The 21,467-nt window shown below is 36.8% G+C and overlaps 1 protein-coding gene across 3 annotated transcripts in view; it reads left to right on the top strand.

Moving 5' to 3' along the window:
- Positions 1-21,467, top strand: part of PCDH7 (protocadherin 7) — a 483,519-nt gene that overhangs the window by 317,712 nt on the left and 144,340 nt on the right. The window lies entirely within an intron of this gene.

A 21,467-nucleotide genomic window follows, 5' to 3' on the forward strand; every position in this document is an offset into this window, starting at 1 on the left:
TAGAAGCAGAAACATGCTCAATATATATATAAATATACATATATATAATTTCTATAAATATATATATATATTGAGCTTTTTATTTTGTATTGGGATATAGCTGACTAACCATGTTGTAATAGTTTCAGGTGAACGGTGAAGGGACTCAGCCATACATATACGTATACATAAAGGCCCAACATATATATTTTCACAAAATAAAACATTGCCAAGTATCAGGCAGTATAGCTGTCCTGTTCAACATGGTAACCACTAGCTCATATATGGCTATTATTTTAAATTACTTAAAATTAAAAATTCACTTCCTCAGTCACACTGCTGCTAAGTCACTTCAGTCGTATCCGACTCTGTGTGACCCCACAGACAGAAGCCCACCAGGCTCCCCCATCCCTGGGATTCTCCAGGCAAGAACACTGGAGTGGGTTGCCATTTCCTTCTCCAATGTGTGAAAGTGAAAAGTGAAAGTGAAGTCGCTCAGTCGTGTCTGACCCTTAGCGACACCATGGACTGCAGCCTACCAGGCTCCTCCATCCATGGGATTTTCTAGGCAAGAGTAGCCACTATTTTATAGCATACTTTATTACTAGAGAATGTTCTATTGATAATGCTAGTGTGCAGTTGTGGCTAACAGATCAAGCTGGACTGTAAATTCCTGTGTTTTAGTCTGGCTTCATTTGTTAGAAGCGTGAGCTTGGTCAAGTTTATGTTGAGCTTCATTCTTTATCTGCAAAATGAGAATGGTACAGTTGTCATGAGTACTAAGTGAGATAATATATGTAAAATATTTAGATCATTATTTTGTGCAAACAGAGGACTTAATAAATGCTGGCTATTATTATTAGGGGTTAGCCATTAAATTAAGTATCATTCATTGGTTAGAAAACAATTGATTGCACATTTCAAGATTAAAATCAATATGCTAATAGGCTCCTATCAAGTTTAAAAGTAACATTTTTCACTTCCATATATTCATATATTTTCAGAATGGATTTGAGGCTATTAACTAAATTTTTAAAGGACAAATACAATAGAACTGAAAATGACTAACCTAATTTTAGAAAGACAAATCCAAATTGATGATGAGCGTGGGATTTTGTAGAAGACCATGGAAACAGCTCCAAAATCACTGCGGATGCTGATTGCAGCCATGAAATTAAAAGACGCTTACTCCTTGGAAAGAAGGTTATGACCAACCTAGATAGTATATTAAAAAGCAGAGACATTACTTTGCCAACCAAGATCCGTCTAGTCAAGGTTATGGTTTTTCCAGTGGTCATGTATGGATGTGAGAGTTGGACTGTGAAGAAAGCTGATCGCCGAAGAACTGATGCTTCTGAACTGGGGTGTTGGAGAAGACTCTGGAGAGTCCCTTGGACTGCAAGGAGATCCAACCAGTCCATCCTAAAGGAGATCAATCCTGGGTGTTCATTGGAAGGACTGATGCTAAAGCTGAAACTGCAATACTTTGGTCACCTCATGAGAAGAGTTGACTCACCGAAAAAGACTCTGATGCTGGGAGGGATTGGGGGCAGGAGGAGAAGGCAATGGCAGAGAATGAGATGGCTGGATGGCATCACCGACTCGATGGACATGAGTCTGAGTGAACTCCAGGAGTTGGTGATGGACAAGGAGGCCTGGCGTACTGTGATTCATGGGGTCTCAAAGAGTCGGACACGACTGAGCGACTGAACTAACTAACTGAACTGTGGTTAAAGGAAGCTATTGCAATTGAACGATAGCAAATATTAGCTGAGTCACAGGCTTAGAATTTTTTTCTTAATTTAGATTAAATCCAAATAGGTATAAGAAATGTTTCAAAGTTGCATTCAGATACAATGTGAATCTAACTCAACCTCATAGAATTGGTAGAAAATGTCCTGTTGCATATATTTATTTTAATAGCCAACTATTGTTTGTAGATTTTTTTAAAAGATATAATCAATAGGCCCTGCTAATTATCTAGGAGAAAACTACCAGAAATTAGCTAAGCACATGTGAAATACCAGTTTAAAAGTAGAATACTGGTATAGCATAGTGGTTACAGCAAAGAAAGTAAAGTCTGACTGCTTGGACCTAGTCTCTCTCCTACATTACCAGCTGAATAACTTGGAAAACTACTTAATCCCCCTGTGTCTCATTTCCCATCTGTAAAATGGAGATGATAATTGTAACACTCTCATGGGTTTTTTTAAGACAATAAAATTGCTGGTGCTTATCAAGTAGACTGCCTGACACTTAGCGCATATACAATACAAGCAGTACTGAATGTTAGTCAGCAACATGGAATGGCTAACTGTGATTTTGGAGAATTCTCCTAATTCCCCTCTTCCTTCATTTGCCTCCTGAAAATCTGATACAGAAGCAGACTTGTCAATTGTATTGCAAAGATGATCTCAGTATAAAATAATGCATTATAAAATTTTAGTATAAAATATAATAAATTTAATTTTCATACTTTCCTAAAAAATGCTATTCAGTATTTTCATGTATTCTGATGCTTCTAGAGGGTATAGTTTTATGTCCTTTTTTGTTGTTATTATCGTCTTGTTTCTTTTTAAAAATATCTGGGCACTCTCTGGGGTAATTGTCTAAAGAGATTTTCAACTTTAGGGGAAAAATAAGAGCAAGAATATATGCTAATGGAAATTACTTAGAGAAACCTGAGTAAATCTAGTAATTGTGTGCCATCTGTGGTAAGGAAATTAAATAGTGCACTTAACATGATTCAATAATTAAATATGTATTTATCAAATCATTTGTAATAGCTTTAGTATATGACCTCAGGTCTCAAAGGCAACCACAGAGTGATTACCCTTGAAGCTTCACTGAAAAGTGAATTACAGAATCAGCTTTCTTTTCTTTTGCTGCCTGAACATGCTTTACCTTGAAATCTTATTGTAAAAAACTACTGGTTACTCACAACTTTTGTATAGGACCTCATCACTGCAGGACAATATGGAGTGGGAGTTGCAGGGGGAGAGGAGCAGAATGTCATGAAAAGTTGACAATATACAGAAACAGTCAGAAAATTACCTGTGGGAGATGGCAGATGATCAGAGATACTGAGACAGAAGGCAAGCACTCTGCACAGCAGCTGGAGGGGAGAAAAGGTGCATTAGTCAAATGGATTAGGAAAAAATGAAATCAAATTCAAGAGGTGCTGCCATTTTCTTAATCTTGTTAGGTTTTTTCAGACTTTGAGATATATTCTTTAGTTGTCCCTCTCCTTTTTCACCAATGCATTACTTAGGGAGAAATTTTTTAATTTTAGCATTTGGAGAATATAGAACTTAAATCATCAACTTAGGAAATGCCATGTTTCATGAAACATAAATGATTTGAACTTGGTGAACTTGATTGATTTACTTTTAAAAATCACATTTTCATAGATCATTTTCAAATTTGTTTTATAAATCCGTGAATTAAAACATTCAGAATGCATTTTCTTGCTTCTTAAACTAGATTTCCTGGGCAACATGGTGAAAATAAAAGTACTACAAAATTTTAAAATGCATGTTAATGTTCCTCTTCCTGATTTTCTCTTGCTAATTTACAAGATTTCCTGTTAAGGAATAACAGCTGTAAAATATCCTTTGAAACTCCAATTTAACCTCTTTGTCCTATTTCCTGAAACCATGTGAATGTTTTATGATTCTAACTCCTGCCCTCACAGATTGCCGTGCTATTTTATGCATCTTTATTTTTTACAGTTCAGTAAAGTTTGTATTAAGAGAAATCCTTTCAAAAAGTAATTTTGAGGAAAAAGTTTCCCTTAAGCTAACATAGTTCTTATTTCTTCTATTTCCAGCTTCAGCTCTTAACTCCGTTCCATGGTATTCTCAAATTTGCAGAGTTATGTAATTTTAGATAAGTCCTATGCCCATTACCTACTGTTGCCACACTTTACATTCCATCAAATAATGTACCAAATCACTTTGCACCTATGACACAGTTCAATCTGGGTGCTTTGATAATCAAAATAAAGAGAGATTTTGGAAAATCAGTGACATATAAGTGAGAGGCATTGAAAACAAATCCAATTTTTATAATACTCTGTGTAATTAAAATAGAAAATAATATTAACATTGAAATAGTGTGTCATTTCTAATAGCTTATAAATTTAAAATGACAGATTAGCTTTACTCAGGTAATCAATCGTGAAACTTCACTTTAACAGGATAACGCTTCTTTTAATACATTTCTCAACCTACTTCATGTTTTGGCACTGGAAAACCTCTGCATTTAATGGAAATAGTGAAGTAGCTGTTTGCACTGTCAGTAGAGAAGTATTTTTATTTTTTGTTGAAAGCAACTAACTGACTCATATGCAGATTGAAAGTGCACACACATGCATACACACACAGACACACTGTATACTTTTGTTGGTATCAAAACCCCACAGTTTCGGCAGAAAACCTGCTAAAGAGTCACAGGTGAAACCACTTTCAACGTGGGAGAAAGTTCTGGCATCTTTTAATTGAGCAAAATTGCAATCACTGAATTGGATATATTCTGAGAATTAGGGATTTGTCATTAATTTTCAGTTAATTATATGGTTATCAGAAAGTATATTCCTATTTCTGCATATAGTCACCATCCCTACCCCCACTCTGAACAGCAGTTTTGTACTGGGATATTTTCAGAAAATTAATTTGGGCCAATTTCCCTGTTAACTAGTCATAAAGATTTTCCCTATGTTGAAACAAACTTCATCTTTGGTTTTGCCTAAAGTATATTGCTGCAGGTGATAAAGACGGAATTGAATAGTTGATATTCATTGACTGCTGAGGTAAAGATGAATTTTCTGTTAAAAACTCCAGAGAGCCATTCTTTGGAGTTAAAACTTTTTTTTTTTTAACTGACATAGGGCCAAAGGTGAATGTTTGGGGGAGTTTAGATAAAACGAGCTTTGCCACTTTTGAATTATATGCTAGAAAGGAGGGAGAAAATGTGTTCCCTACTGGACCATAAGACTCCAACAGTTTCTTTTGCCTACAAAATTCAAAAATGCCTTGTGGTATAAACCTCAAACTCAGAATATTGTCCTCCTCATTGTATTGAGAAAAATGCATTGAGAGCAAAAGCAATCCACATTCACATTTATAAAGCTGAGAGAGTTTTGAAATCCATGCCTGGATAAGCATCATATAAGCATTTTTCTGGCTTCTCAAACTGACCTTTCCTTTCTACTGTTAGACTGTACTAAAAATTAGAAACTTAAGGGAAATCAAAGGCTTAAATGTAAAGAACATATTTGCTCAAACCCTCTTTTGTTTAGGCTTAACAGAGTTTTTAATTTGTTTGTTTGTTTTGTGCTTTTTGTAAACCTTTACCTTTTTCGTCTTTATTTTTTAAAGTTAAAATAGATCATTTAAAGCAACATTTTACTTAATGATTAGAGCAGGCCTAAATAAAATGGAAAATGTGAGATTAGTTGAGGAACATATAAGAAATCAATTTATCTTGATCTGATTCTCTACTGCTGGACACTGTGAATTAGAAGTCAAAATTACATTTTTAGAAGCGCTCTAACTCAGAGATTGTGCTTTTATATTAAAAACATATTTGCATTTCACCTAAAGTAAAAGCAAGAACATTTGGCCATATAATAACTTTCTATGTTTAATTCTTGTCACATAATTTAAATAGATATAGTAGTTTCCTAGAAAAGGCATCTAGATGAATGTTTAATCAGTCATGCATGTATAGGCTTCTCAGGTGGTGATAGTGGTAAAAAACCTGCCTGCCAACGTAGATGTAAGAGACTTGAGTTCGAACCCTGGAGGGCATGGAAACCCACTCCAGTATTCTTGCCTGTGGAACCCCATGGACAGAGGAGCCTGATGTGTTACATTCCATGGGGTTACAAAGAGTTGGACATGACTAAAGCAACTTAGGACACATACACACAAATACAGGAAGAAATAAGAAAAACTGTGGCAAAAGGAATTTGATAATTTTTGAGCCTTATTTTTCTCACCTGTATTTAAATAAGTAAAACAATTAGGATGATAATTCCAACCTTTAGAGCAGTTTGGACACAAACATATTACAGTATGGATATGATAGATAATAAATGTCAATCTCTTTCTCTTCTCCTGATAAATATGTTAATATATATATATTTTTCTCATCCAAATAGCTGGCCTCTACTTCTGGATCTACACAGAAAATCAAGCCCATTATCACTTTATGGGTTCTTATATCTCTCTTTTAATAATTGTGGTCAAAATAAGTCAAGGTAAATATCAGACAATAGGTTTCATTGACAAGGGCAACCATAAAGTCACAGTTTCGTAGAAGATGTGGAATGTATTGATAGATTATTCATCAAAGGAATCAAATAGGAAGATAAAAATGCATTAAGCCATTTTATAAGAAGGTATTAAAGAACTATGCTGCTATAAGAAAGTGGATCAAATTGCTTTTTTATTCAGTATGCCAATTGAAATATGGACGCTATTCTTGGAAATTGGTCTGTTTGTAAAATTCAACAGGAATCTTTATTTTTGATATTTGGCTCCTTTCCAAGCCTGTTAAGTGCCTGGGGAAGTATCTTAAATTACAAGCTAATAAATGATACTTTTAATACAGTTCTAGGCTTTGGGACCATCTCTTTTCCTCCTTCTCTTCTTTCCTTCTTTTCTCCCTTCCACATTTAATACACTTTATAATATTTGTATATATTTTATTTTGTTATTGAAATATAGTTGACATACAATATCATGTTAGTTTCAAGTGTGTAACTTAATGATCCTCCAATCAAATACATTATGAAAAGATCACATGTCCAGTAAACATCTGTCACCACACAAAGTTATTACAGTATTATTGACTATTTTCCTTATGCTGTGTATTACATTCCTGCATTATTGTATAGCTAGTATTTTGCACCTCTTATTTCCCTTCCCCCATTTCACTCTACTCTTTGCATCTATAAATTTGTCTCTGTTTTGGATTGTTGGTTTTGTATTTTAGATTCCACATATAACTGAAGTCAGTATTCATTTTTTATCAGAAACTAACTGAGGTGGGAATTATGATGTGATAACCACAAAGAGAACGGGGGTATAAATGGGTTATTTGATTTTTTTTAATACAATAATTAGTTACAATTTAGTCAACACCCAGTTTTATAATAGCTAGCTATCAAATAACTACCATGTTTCAAAATTTTAAACATAATATATTTACTTATAATGCTTGAGAGTACAGTAGTCAAAAAATTTACAAATCCATTGCAAAAATGGAATTAAAAAGATTTTGAAAACAGTAACCTTAGTATATAATGATTTCTTAAAATATTTTTCTCCAGACAATGTGATTTAAATTAATGCAAGCAAATATTATGTTTATTTTAACATTCTTGCTTTTCAGTCAAGTATTTTAATTATATACAAATTTATTAAAAATAACCTGTTATTTATTCATTCATGCATCAAGTGAATAAGCAAAATTTCAGTTATCACCAGACCATCTTCTTAGAAACAAATCAGTTCAGTTCAGTCGCTCAGTCGTGTCCGACTCTTTGCAAACCCATGAATCACAGCACGCCAGACCTCCCTGTCCATAACCAACTCCTGGAGTTCACTCAAACTCATGTCCATCAGGTCGGTGATGCCATCCAGCCATCTCATTCTCTGTCATCCCCTTCTCCTCCCACCCTCAATCTTTCCGAACATCAGAGTCTTTTCCAGTGAATCAACTCTTCGCATGAGGTGGCCAAAGTATTGGAGTTTCAGCTTTAGCATCAGTCCTTCCAATGAACACCCAGGATTGATCTCCTTTAGGATGGACTGGTTGGATCTCCTTGCAGTCCAAGGGACTCTCAAGAGTCTTCTCCAGCACCACAGTTCAAAAGCATCAATTCTTCAGCAATCAGCTTTCTTCACAGTCCAACTCTCACATCCATACATGACCACGGGAAAACCATAGCCTTGAATAGACGGACCTTGCTTGGCAAAGTAATGTCTCTGCTTTTTAATATGCTATCAAGGTTGGTCATAACTTTCCTTCCAAGGAGTGAGCATCTTTTAATTTCCTGGCTGCAATAGGCATCTGCAGTGATTTTGGAGCCCCCAAAAATAAAGTCTGACACTGTTTCCTTTGTTTCCCCATCTATTTCCCATGAAGTGATGGGACCAGATGCCATGATCTTAGTTTTCTGAATGTTGAGCTTCAAGCCAAACTTTTCACTCTCCTCTTTCACTTTCATCAAGAGGCCTTTGAGTTCCTCTTCATTTTCTGCCATAAGGGTGGTGTCATCTGCATATCTGAGGTTATTGATATTTCTCCCAGTAATCTTGATTCCAGCTTGTGCTTCTTCCAGCCCAGAGTACCTCAAGATGTACTCTGCATATAAGTTAAATAAGCAGGGTGACAATATACAACCTTGACGCATTCCTTTTCCTATTTGGAAACAGTCTGCTCCATGTTCAGTTCTAACTGTTGCTTCCTGACCTGCATACAGGTTTCTCAAGAGGCAGGTCAGGTGGTCTGGGATTCCCATCTCTTTCAGAATGTTCCACAGTTTATTGTGATCCACACAGTCAAAGGCTTTGGCATAGTCAATGAAGCAGAAATAGATGTTTTTCTGAAACTCTCTTGCTTTCTCCATGATCCAGCGGATGTTGGCAATTTGATCTCCGCTTCTACTGCCTTTTCTAAAACCCGCTTGAACATCTGGAAGTTCACGGTTCACATATTGCTGAATCCTAGCTTGCAGAATTTTGAGCATGACTTTACTAGCGTGTGAGATGAGTGCAATTGTGTGGTAGTGAGCATTCTTTGGCATTCCCTTTCTTTGGGATTGGGATGAAGACTGACCTTTTCCAGTCCTGTGGCCACTGCTGAGTTTTCGAAATTTGCTGGCATATTGAGTGCAGCACTTTCACAGCATCATCTTTCAGGATTTGAAATAGCTCAATTGGAATTCCATCACCTCCACTAGCTTTGTTCGTAGTGATGCTGTCTAAATCCCACTTGACTTCACATTCCAAGATGTCTGGCTCCAGGTGAGTGATCACACCATTGTGATTATCTTCGTCGTGAAGATCTTTTTTGTACAGTTCTTCTGTGTATTCTTGCCACCTCTTCTTAATATCTTCTGCTTCTGTTAGGGCCATACCATTTCTGTCCTTTATCGAGCCCATCTTTGCATGAAATGTTCCCTTGATATCTCTAATTTTCTTGAAAAGATCTCTTGTTTTACCTATTCTGTTGTTTCCCTCTATTTCTTTGCATTGATTGCTGAGGAAGGCTTTCTTATCTCTCCTTGCTATTCTTTGGAACTCTGCATTCAGATGCTTATTTCTTTCCTTTTCTCCTTTGCTTTTTGCCTCTCTTCTTTTCACAGCTCTTTGTAAGGCCTCCTCAGACAGCCATTTTGCTTTTTTGCATTTCTTTTCCATGGGGATGGTCTTGATCCCTGTCTCCTGTATAATGTCACGAACCTCCAGATACTGTTTAAATCTCAAAGTTTTCATTTAATGTTCTGGTAAATGGATTAAAAGATGAAAAACATAGTCTCAGGTCAGAGAGAATTTTTCTTTGTGATATATGTATATTGTTGTTGCTGTTTAGTTGCTACCTTGTGTCCAACTCTTGCAATCCTATGGACTGTAACTTTCCAGTCTCCTCTGTCCTTTGGATTTCCCAGGCAAGCATAGTGGAGTGGGTTGCCATTTCCTTCTCCAGGGGATCTTCCTGACACAGGGATCAAACCCACATCTCCTACATTGACAGGCAAATTATTTATCACTGAGCCACTTGGGAAGTCCCAAGTGGTCCCAAGTATATATATGTGTATATATATATGTATACAGTCATGCCATGCTCTTTCTCTGGAAAAAGAGACTGGCCCTAATATACATAGAGAGCTATTATGATTTATTTGTTATTTGTGACATAAATTCTATATGTTTACTGGGCTTCCTTGGTGGCTCAGATGGTAAAGAATCTGCCTGCAATGCAGGAGACCTGGGTTTGGTCCCTGGAGTGGGAAGATCCCCTGGAGGAGGGCATAGCAACGCACTCAAGGATTCTTGCTTGGAGAATCACATGGACAAAGGAGCCTGATGGGCTATAGTTCATGAAGCCACAAAGAGTCAAACACGACTGAGCTACTAAGCACACAGCACTCCTTAGTTCACATTTACATTCACCAGTGGTATACAATGGGCTTCCCTGTGGCTCAGCTGGTAAAGAATCCACCTGCAATGTGGGAGACCTGGGTTGGGAAGATCCCTGGAGATGGGAAAGGCCCTTAGATAATAAAGAAGGCCCTGTCTTGGAGAAAATGATTAAATAATTCTGGAATTTAATGATTTACATGGACAATAAGTAAGATGTCTTGCAATTTTGCTGTCACATAGAATTCCATTCTATACATTGACATTCATGTTATTTATCATCCCTTGTAAGTGGAATTTTTTTTTTTTTTCTGGCAGTTTCCAGTTAGGCTGCAATTTGCAAGTAATTATCTCAGGAGTTTGGGCTAATTTTCGTAAAGGGGTAACATAGCAAATAAAAATTTATAAAGACTTTCGAAAAAAGTATTTTTAATTATGATTTGGGTTATGGTAAGTTTGTTTTTAGTGTTTAAGCACGTAATGTAGTGTAAACTCATTTAAAATCTTGATTTACAAGAAGTGTACATTGCTATAGAAGAGAGGAAGTGGCCTATTTAAATTTTATAGCAAAATCTAGCCAGAGGTGAAGATAGAGGAAAATAAAACATAATTATAAAAATCTTTGAAGTGGTGCTATTATGGTGTAAAATATGTATAAATATACTTAACTTTAGAAATATAAAAATTGAGACATTTCATAATGTTATCTGCTGTATTCTTTTTCAGAAAGTTACCTAAAATCATCCCTGTACCACTTCCCAAAAAAGGCTTATATCAGTGCATTTTGGAATTATTTGTTTCTATAGCTAATGTATTACAAGTAGCTTGTATTACACATAGTGAGATTTCAGATAGAAAAATAAAAGAAATAGAAAAAATACACAAAAAATACAAAAGAGAGAAATAAAGAGAAAGGGGAAAAGGAGGAGTTGAAATGACTGACAAGAAAAGAAGGGATCAGAAATGGAAAGGTAATAGCACGTAAGCTAGTTGGAGACTCACACAATTCTTTTGCAATTCTACATTAATTTTATCTTAACAAGAAATGTTATGGCCAAAATATTAAATAAGAATACATTTATTTCACTTCCCAAAGATGCACAGAACATAAAACTTGAGACATATAATGAATTTCTTTCAGTTCAGTTCAGTCACTCAGTCATGTCCAACTCTTTGTGACCCCATGAACCACAGCATGCCAGGCCTCACTGTCCTTCACCAACTCCTGGAGTCCACCCAAACCCATGTCTATCGATTTGTTGATGCCATCCAACCATCTCATCCTCTGTCGTCCCCTTCTCCTCCTGCCCTCAATCTCCCAGCATCAGGGTTTTTTCAAATGAGAAAGGTCTTTTCTGCTCTTTGCATTAGGTGGCCAAAGTATTGGAGTTTCAGCTTCAACATCAGTACTTCCATTGAACACCCAGGACTGATCTCCTTTACGATGGACTGGTTGGGTCTCCTTGCAGTCCAAGGGACTCTCAAGAGTCTTCTCCTACATGACAGTTCAAAAACATCAACTCTTCAGCACTCAGTTTTCTTTATAGTTCAACTCTCACATCCATACATGACCACGGGAAAAACCACATCCTTGACTAGACGGACCTTTGTTGGCAAAGTAATGTCTCTGCTTTTTAATATACTATCTAGGTTGGTCATAACTTTCCTTCCAATGAGTAGGCATCTTTTAATTTCATGGCTGCAGTCACCATCTGCAGTGATTTTGAAGCCCAGAAAAATAAAGTCAGCCACTGTTTCCCCATCTATTTGCCATGAAGTGATGGGACCAGATGCCATGATCTTTTTTTTCTGAATGTTGAGCTTCAAGCCAACTTTTTCATTCTCCTCTTTCACTTTCATCAGGAAGCTCTTTAGTTCTTCTTCACTTTCTGCCGTAAGGGTGGTGTCATCTGCATATCTGAGGTTATTGATATTTCTCCCAGCAGTCTTGACTCCAGCTTGTGCTTCCTTCAGCCCAGCGTTCCTCCTGATGTACTCTGCATATAAGTTAAATAAGCAGGGTGACAATATACAGCCTTGACGTCCTCCTTTTCCTATTTGGAATCAGTCTGTTGTTCCATGTCCAGTTCTAACTGTTGCTTCCTGACCTGCATATAGGTTTCTCAAGAGGCAGGTCAGGTGGTCTGGTATTCCCATCTCTTTCAGAATTTTCCACAGTTTATTGTGATCCACACAGTCAGAGGCTTTGGCATGGTCAATGAAGCAGAAATAGATGTTTTTTCTGGAACTCTCTTGCTTTTTCGATGATCCAGTGGATGTTGGCAATTTGATATCTGGTTCCCCTGCCTTTTCTAAAACCAGCTTGAACATCTGGAAGTTCACGGTTCATGTACTGCTGAAGCCTGACTTAGAGAATTTTAAGCATTACTTTACTAGTGTGTGAGATGAGTGCAATTGTGTGGTAGTTTCAGCATTCTTTGGCATTGCCTTTCTTTGGGATTGGAATGCAAACTGACCTTTTCCAGTTCTGTGGCCACTGCTGACTTTTCCAAATTTGTTGGCATATTGTGGCGGCTGCGATGGTGCAGGAGCGCAGCCTAGAGGAGCTACCTCAGGCCGAGGGCAGAGGCGGTGGCCAAGAGGTGCTACCCTGCATCTGAGGTAAGGAGTAGCTGCTGCGCTTTGCTGGAGCAGCCGTGAAGAGACCCCACGTCCAAGGTAAGAGAAACCCACGTAAGACGGTAGGCACTGAGGGAGAGGATCAGAGGGCAGACAGACTGAAATTACAGTCACAGACAACTAGCCAATCTGATCACACGGGTCATGGCCTTGTCTAACTCAATGAATTTATTTAAAACTAGTAATATATTTTCCTTAAATGATATGACAGAAAAATTACCTGTTAGACCAGACTGGAATATCATTTAGTTTGCAGGTAAATGTCACTTTAAAGAAGACTCTTTGACCCCCTGTTCATTTTGTGTCTTGTCACACTAGTTTAATTTCCTGCACTGGATTTATCAGTACTTGATAAGTACTTGTTTGTTTATTTGTTTCTTTTGAGTGTCCTACTATTGCATGTAAACTAATGAGAATGGAGATTGTCTTGCCTGGACTATGGAAGACAATCAACATTTACTGAATGAATGAACAAAATAAATCAATGTATATTTTAAAATTTGACCAAGTCCTTTGTCAGTGAAAGTGTAATTTGCCATGGCACCCTATCTGTACTTGAATATGCATTGATGGCTGAACTTTCCAGAAGTGCAATAAGAAATTTCTTTTAGGTTTCATTATTCTTTGTCATAATGGCACCAGCTCCATTTCATGCCCTTTTTCTATCAGAAGATCAGAATGCATAAATTCAGCAAACTACCAATTTCTTTAGAGCACACAATTACAATTGGATATTATTGTTTCAAATCAGCACTTTATGGTGAAATGCCAAGTTCTTGACAATTGTATAATGCACCTTTACAAAGATGTACTGTGAATACTCAGGTAGTATTTTACAGATTGTTGACATAAGTGATATGTCTATCAAATGGAAAAAAGTAACACAAACCATACAATACTTTGTCACTATCAGTCAAGAATTGCCTTCCCAATATGTATTCAATAACATATTTTTCAAACATAACGTGGAAAATCCTTGTGCATTCATTAATTCTACATCTGCTATTAATTCTTCTTAAATCTTTCACTACCCAGAATCTAACTCTCAACTCACACACGTCTTTATTCATGTCTGCATTCTTTCACTTAACACATTCTTTTCTAATAGAGTAAAACTATTAGTGTGTGAGGATTCAATAAAGCTAGTCCTCTTTCCTACATTACAAATATTTAAAGGTAATGGCAGCATTTGTTTTATCTTTACCTTTCTCAAACTGCCCAGTATAATGCCTCATCCATAGGAAGATCTTTAGAAATAATTAATTGAATTATAGACGCATGTGTAAGAACAGACTTTAGTTAATACATAAAATGTCAAAATCTTACTTAAATTTATTTTAGAATCAAATATATCAATTACACTCATACATGCATTCATTCATTTTCACAGATTAATTTTGTGATGTGGTTACAGTTACCAAGATACATAGCTTCTGGCAACAAAGAGGATGGGCCTGGAATGGTGGGTGTAATACAATCCATTATATTTTATGCAATTAAACTACTCAAGACCAGCATTCCACCTGTCAAATGCAATGAACTGGTTTCTAAATGTCCAAGAATATTAAAGTATCATCTATTAAAGGCTGATGTTCAGTTTTTTTTTATTTTTTATAGTTTCTAGTTAATGTGCAAAACATGTTTAAATTCTCAAATGACCCAATGAAAATATATGCTTTGTGTAGCTGTAATTGGCAGTGAAATACTACACATTCACTGATATTAGATTACATGGTAATATGAGTATATAAAACCACTTTAAAGAGAGAATGCTTTGAGTAAGAAACAGGTCTGAAATAGTCTTTGAGGTTTTTTTTTTTTATATTATTATTTTTTTCTGAAAGTTGACTCTTGGTATTTTTGCAAACACATGATTTACTATAGAAGATTGCAAAGCAAGTAACTGGAAAGACAGATTTTGCTGACAAAAAAGCACTATTGGTTTTATTAGTCAGGAGAGGAGAAAAAGTAATCATTTAAACCTATGGCTCTGCTATGGCTTGTGCATTGAATAAACCCAAGGGTGCCATTCACATGAACTACAATGGACGTAGTGCCATTGGATCCATGCAATGTAAAGGCTTCGGTAGGGGGCAGCTATCATGAGTACTGTCATTGTAAGATGTGGAGGATTTGTTGAGGAAATTAGTATTTTGTGGTCTGTTTGTATAAAACTACCTTTTTAAAAATTGAAGTTTACATAGGATAATTTAGTTGATGAAACTCACATGAACTATCCTAATACAATATCTCATGGTGAATAGTTAATATAAGGGTTGTTTTGTAGTGTGTGGAGAGAGGTGTGTGTGTATTTGTCTGTGTTTAAGTTTTGTATTCCTTTTGTTTACAATCTTGTGGACCATGTATGCTTAATAATTTTATTTAGTTAATGTGAGAGTTCATTTAGAGAAATGTGGACATGTAGTGTGGAAGAGCAGGCCTAGTTGCTGAACAGACTGTAAAAGCTATCCAAGAAGGAGTTCTTCTATACCTGCTCCTTCTAGGTGTAGTCCGGATCCTGCCATCTTCCAAAATTCTACTTTTAATTCTGTCTTTTGGATTAAATTTGACATGAGAGATAATTTTTATGACTAATGAAAAATTGAATTAGCTGATAGTTATTATTTTTAAATGATTTAAATGCATTCTGATCACAGACTTGTAAGGGCTAAAATTTAAGCTCAGGGGTGGCAAGGACTTTGTTAGCTGTGTTCATTCCTATAGAGCAGGTAGCATATATATATGAAAACATATAAAAGGTTCCAAGCACATACTACATAATGGGCACTCACTTTCAATTATTAACTGAATGAAGATACAAGAGAATAAACGGGTAATCTTTACTTTCCTGAAACCTATGGTAAAAAGATTCATTTAGCATATATATATATTTATAATATACACACATGTACACATATATGTACCTGTGTATATATGTATATGTATGTCCATATAGATGGATACATGAATAGATAGGTAGGTAGATAGACTGATGGATAGACTCAGCCGTGGTGAAGTATGTCTATGTAAATGCATCTCAGCAGATACCCTAGTGTGAACTCATGCATACATACACACACATAAAGTTTATATAAATGTATTCATTAAAATTCAATATGATACACATGCACATCATCACCATCAACACCACCAAACAACAATAGGTGATGGTGATGTCGCTCAGTCGTGTCCGACTCTTTGCGACCCCGTGGACTGTAGCCTACCAGGCTTCTCCGTCCATGGGATTCTCCAGGCAAGAATACTGGAGTGGGTTACCGTTTCCTTCTCCAGGGGATCTTCCCGACCCAGGGATCGAACCCAGGTCTCCTGCATTGGAGGTAGACACTTTAACCTCTGAGCCACCAGGGAAGCCCCAAACAACAATAGCTATACAGTTATTCAAGGTTTCCCAGGTAGCTCAGTGGAAAAGAATCAGCCTGTCAATGCAGGAGATGCGGGTATGATCTCTGGGTTGGGTAGATCCCCTGGAGTAGGAAATGGCACCCCACTCCAGTATTCTTGCCTAGAAAATTCCATGGATAGAGGAGTGTGGCCAGCTATAATCCACGGGATGGCAAAGAGTAGGATATGACTGAGCAATTGAGCAAACACACACAATCAGTTAAAGCAGTGTGGTCTTTTTGATTAGTTGCTGTAGTTCAAGCAATATGGAGAAGAGAAAATTAAAATAGTGCTTAGTTGAAACTGGGAACAAATAAGGAACTCTTACAGAGTTGAGAATACTTTGATTTCATCCCTGAGTTTTGAAGAATGTATGACTTGCAATGATGACAGTACAAAGTGTAATTACTAACACAAGACACTTTTTATTTCTTACCTCAGATAAATACAATAACCCTTTTACCCAATAATATTACAGCAATACAACTTTCCATTTAACTTAGTAACTTAAAGTCAATTCCAACCTTCTTTTAATTAGAAATTAGACAGTTTTAATAATTCCCTGACTTATAACATCAAAGCATGGAAGTTTATTTTTTTTAAACCTTTGGCATTTATGAATATTTGGAAATCTTAATTAACTTGGTGAAAAGGCTGGATAAGAAGATTATCAGCATGTGATGACTGACAGGATAATGAAAATTTTCTTCTGCAAAATTCTGATATATTTAGCCTGACTTGAATTTCTTCTTATACCATCAGTTATCTCAGTTTTATTTTTAGTTTAGTTGAATGAATAAAAGTAAAATATTCATCAATGTAATTAAAAAAAAACTTTGGTAAGAAAACAAAGGTCACTGAACCTAGAAAGAATCACAAGTGTTAAGCAACTATGTTTGTCAAAGAAAACTGTGACAAACTCATGATTCTGTTCAACATTTTTTTCTCTCCTATACCAATGTTTTCTTCACTATCCATCAACTGCAGCTTCACTGTCATTCACCTTTCTCCATATAATGACACCATTGCAATTTTAAATTTAAAACCTAAATATGATATCTAGCCTTGCCTTTCCTTGTTTTCGTCCTTTACAGCTTCACAAATACAAGCAAAGCCTTGAGGTTGTGACACATTGTATTCTGCATTCCTATGAGATCTACTTAGAAGGAAAATTTGACCGACCTAGGCAGCATATTAAAAAGCAGAGACATTACTTTGCCAACAAAGGTCCGTCTAGTCAAGGCTATGGTTTTCCAATAGTCATAAATGGATGTGAGAGTTGGACTATAAAGAAAGCTGAGCACCAAAGAATTGATGCTTTTGAACTATGGTGTTGGAGAAGATGCTTGAGAGTCCCTTGTACTGCAAGGAGATCCAACCAGTCCATCATAAGGAGATCAGTCCTGAGTGTTCAGTGGAAAGACTGATGTTGAAGCTGAAACTCCAATATTTTGCCCATCTGATGCGAAGAACTGACTCATTGGAAAAGACCATGATGCTGGGAAAGATTGAAGGTGGGAGGAGAAGGGATGGTTGCATGGCATCACTTACTCTGTGGCCATGAGTTTGAGTAAGCTCCAGGAATTGGTGATGGACAGGGAATGTGTCATGCTGCAGTCCATGGGGTTGCAAAGATTCTTACACGACTGAACGACTGAACTGATTATATACAACCTTTAAAGTGATAGTTCAAAAATAAGTAACAGAGGTATTTATGACTAATGTCCCAATGTTCCAACTTGGGTTATTTATCCAAAGAAGGAGCTAAGTGCTCAAATGTATAGGTGCTTATTCATTTCAGTCGTGGCTAACTCCTTGGGACCCTATGGACTCTAGCCCACCATGCCTCTCTGTCCATGGGATTATCCAGGCAAGAATACTGGTGTGGGTTTCCATGCCCTCCTCCAGGGGATCTTCCCAACCCAGCCATCAAACCCTCCTCTCCTGCATCTTCTGCATTGCAGGTTGATTTTTTACCTCTGAGCCAACAGGGAAACCCCAAATATATATAGTACACTAGTATCCATTACACTTCTATGAGAAGCTGAAAAAAAGAGAGAAAAATGCCTGCATGGGAGCATTGTTAAAGAAATTGTACCCATAACATTAAATACATAATCTTAAATTTGGCTAGAGTTGTATTTATTGACAGAAGGTTTAAACAATTTTAAAAAACCATGATCACCTTTCATTTATGTAATCTATAAAAAATACTTATTGAATTATAATTTGTATGAAGCCATATGTTCCAAGCTAGAGGATAAATAGAGAATTCCTGCCTTCATGGAGTGCACAGTAAATGGAGGAAACATTTATTAAGCACACACACACATACACACTTACATAAGAGCAAAACTCTGGGGAGACCCTGGAAGAATAGTTCATAATGTGTGGTATGCTCTGCTGGGCGCCAAGAGCTAGAGGTCCCCATGAGAGAAGGAAAGAAGATGTGAATAGCAGGAGGAATTTTGGAAGGACATTCATCTAGATTTTAATAGTAACTCTCTCTGGGCAGTAGGATTTCTGGTAATTATCTCTCTTGAAAATATGTTCAGTAGTTTTAGGAATTTCTATCGTGAGTGCATATCATGTTTATTCAGTTTTTGCATATTATAGACATTTTGGCAAACAAAATGAAGTCACTTATTAATAAAGTCAGAAATAGCTGCAGCTGTGTGTTAATTTTTTTTAAAGAAAGAACCATTTTTACGTGTTCAGTTCAGTTGCTCAGTCGTGTCCGACTCTTTGCGACCCCATGAATAATAGCACGCCAGGCCTCCCTGTCCATCACCAACTCCCGGAGTTCATTCAACCTCATGTCCATCGAGTTAGTGATGCCATCCAGCCATCTCATACTCTGTCATCCCCTTCTCCTCCTGCCCCCATCCCTCTCAGCATGAGTCTTTTCCAGTCAGTCAGCTCTTCACATGAGGTGGCCAAAGTTTTGGAGTTTCAGCTTTAGCATCAGTCCTTCCAATGAATACCCAGGACTGATCTCCTTTAGAATGGACTGGTTGGATCTCCTTGCAGTCCAAGGGACTCTCAAGAGTCTTCTCCAGCACCACAGTTCAAAAGCATCAATTCTTCGGCAATCAGCTTTCTTCACAGTCCAACTCTCACATCCATACATGACCACGGGAAAAACCATAACCTTGACTAGACGGACCTTTGTTGGCAAAGTAATGTCTCTGCTTTTTAATATGCTATCTATGTTGGTCATAACTTTCCTTCCAAGGAGCAAGCATCTTTAAAACTATTTAGATTGTGCAAGCCCCATTGATTCAAGCAAAAATAACCTTATTTCTAATCTACATTTCCATTTCAACACTGTGAAAACTGACCAGAGATCATTGTGAACAATGTACAATCCTCAGAAGATCCAAACACAAGTTGAAATGAATGGAATCTCGTACTGAGGATTCTATCATGCAGTGACTGCAAATTTTTAAAAAATGGGGCATTTTTTTTTTTGCATTCCAAGATGGTTTTTTATAGAATGTCACAATAATAAATATTATCTTTGGGAAAATGTAGAAGGTTAATTCCAGAAAATCTTCCTAAAATAGGACATTTTTATTATTTGAATTCTGGTTCAACATGTGTGATTCTGTGTGTTTGTCTGATATGAATAGTTTAGAGACAGTAGATATTGAAGCAGCTTTCAACATACAATGGACAAATCAAGCTCCACTTTAGCAGTAAACCTGGAAATCACTGCAGTTTTTTAATAAGACCTCTTAAGCTCTTTCCAACATCCAGTGCTGTCTCTCAGAACAAGAGAAACAATGAAAAGACAGGAAAATACTCCACCATGGGTTGACAAAAAAGTTGTGGATTCAGAAGCTAAATTATTGACTCTAAAGTGGCATAAATTGTAACACCCAGCAGTTTTGGTTTAGTAAATTATCAGTAGGATACCGTCTGCTTCAATATAAACTCAGTCCAGGCCTCATTACAATTGTTCACAATAATACTAACCATTTGTTTGAGTAGTGTATTCCTGCTGTGAAATCTAGGTTTGACTAGGATTCACATTGATTTCTACCCACTGATTGTGTGCTGATTCTCATCCAAATTGATTGTTTTCCCCCCTCCTCTCTTTTTTATTTTGTGTTCTGGATGGTAGAACTCGAAGATATTTGCATTCTTTAGAAAACATTATTTTTCTAGACCATATTTCAAAGTAAAAGACCTGTTCAGAAAGTATTGTGAGGAGTGTTGGGAACAACAGATATTTCATCCATATTTAATCAGGCTATATGATAAAATAATGCATGATAAAAGAAAAAAATCTCTATGTAAATTGGCTAGTTTTGTTTGGCAAGTAATGGGTATGACTAAGGGACCTTCAATGGCAAAAGCCTAGGGAATTAGATGTATGACCTCTAATTCATTAAGACACTTTCAATTGTTTTCCTAAGTGAGCTCATGCAGCCCCTAGGGGCTGGCATAACTAACATGCCCTAGACCCATCACAACTCAGACAAAGACTTAATTTCCTTCTTTCAGATGGTCTTTGAGGGATCTCATCAAAATGGCTGTAAGAAAAACCTTAATCAAATTAAAAGAACTATATACTTGTAAAAGGGGTTTCCATGTGGGGGAGTGGTGAAGAATCCGCCTGCCAGTGCAGGAGATGCAAGAGACACGGCTTTGATCCCTGGGTTGGAAAGATCTCCTGGAGAAGGAAATGGCTACCTACTCCAGGATTCTTGCCCGGAAAATTCCATAGACAGAGGAGCCTGGTGAGCTATAGTCCATAAGATCATGAAGAGTTAGACATGACTGAGCACACACATATACTTTTGAAAAGGTATTTCTGAAGTTGTATTGGTTGGCATAGGCTAACTGTTGTAATAAACAATCCCAGAATTTTAATGATTTAACTCAATAGACCTTGATGTTTTGCTTATATAATAATTGATTGGCGATTTTCTGGTGGTGACTTTCCATTGGATTAAGAGACGCAGTTTCTTTCCATCTTGCAGTTCCAGTTTCCCCTAAGACCTTGGCATGCTTTCAATTCCTCAAGGAGGTAAGGAAAGGAAAATAAACAGCACTATTAAAAAATATGAATTAGTTCTGGAAATGGCAGGTATCTCTAGGCCTCACATCACATAAGCCAGATGGTCACATGCCTATGTTTAATTTCAAGGGAGGTGGGGAAGTGTGGTGTAGTCTGGAGACTTGGAAGAGGAAAAAAATGGTTGGATGAACATAATCAGCTTCTATCACTAAGAAACTTCATTGAGAAAGTTATCCATTTTCTTAACAAGCACAGAACAAAAACAAAAC

Source organism: Moschus berezovskii, chromosome 5 (assembly GCF_049115385.1).
Source record: "Moschus berezovskii isolate FMDL1 chromosome 5, NW_MosBer_1.0, whole genome shotgun sequence".
Lineage (NCBI taxonomy): Eukaryota > Metazoa > Chordata > Mammalia > Artiodactyla > Moschidae > Moschus > Moschus berezovskii.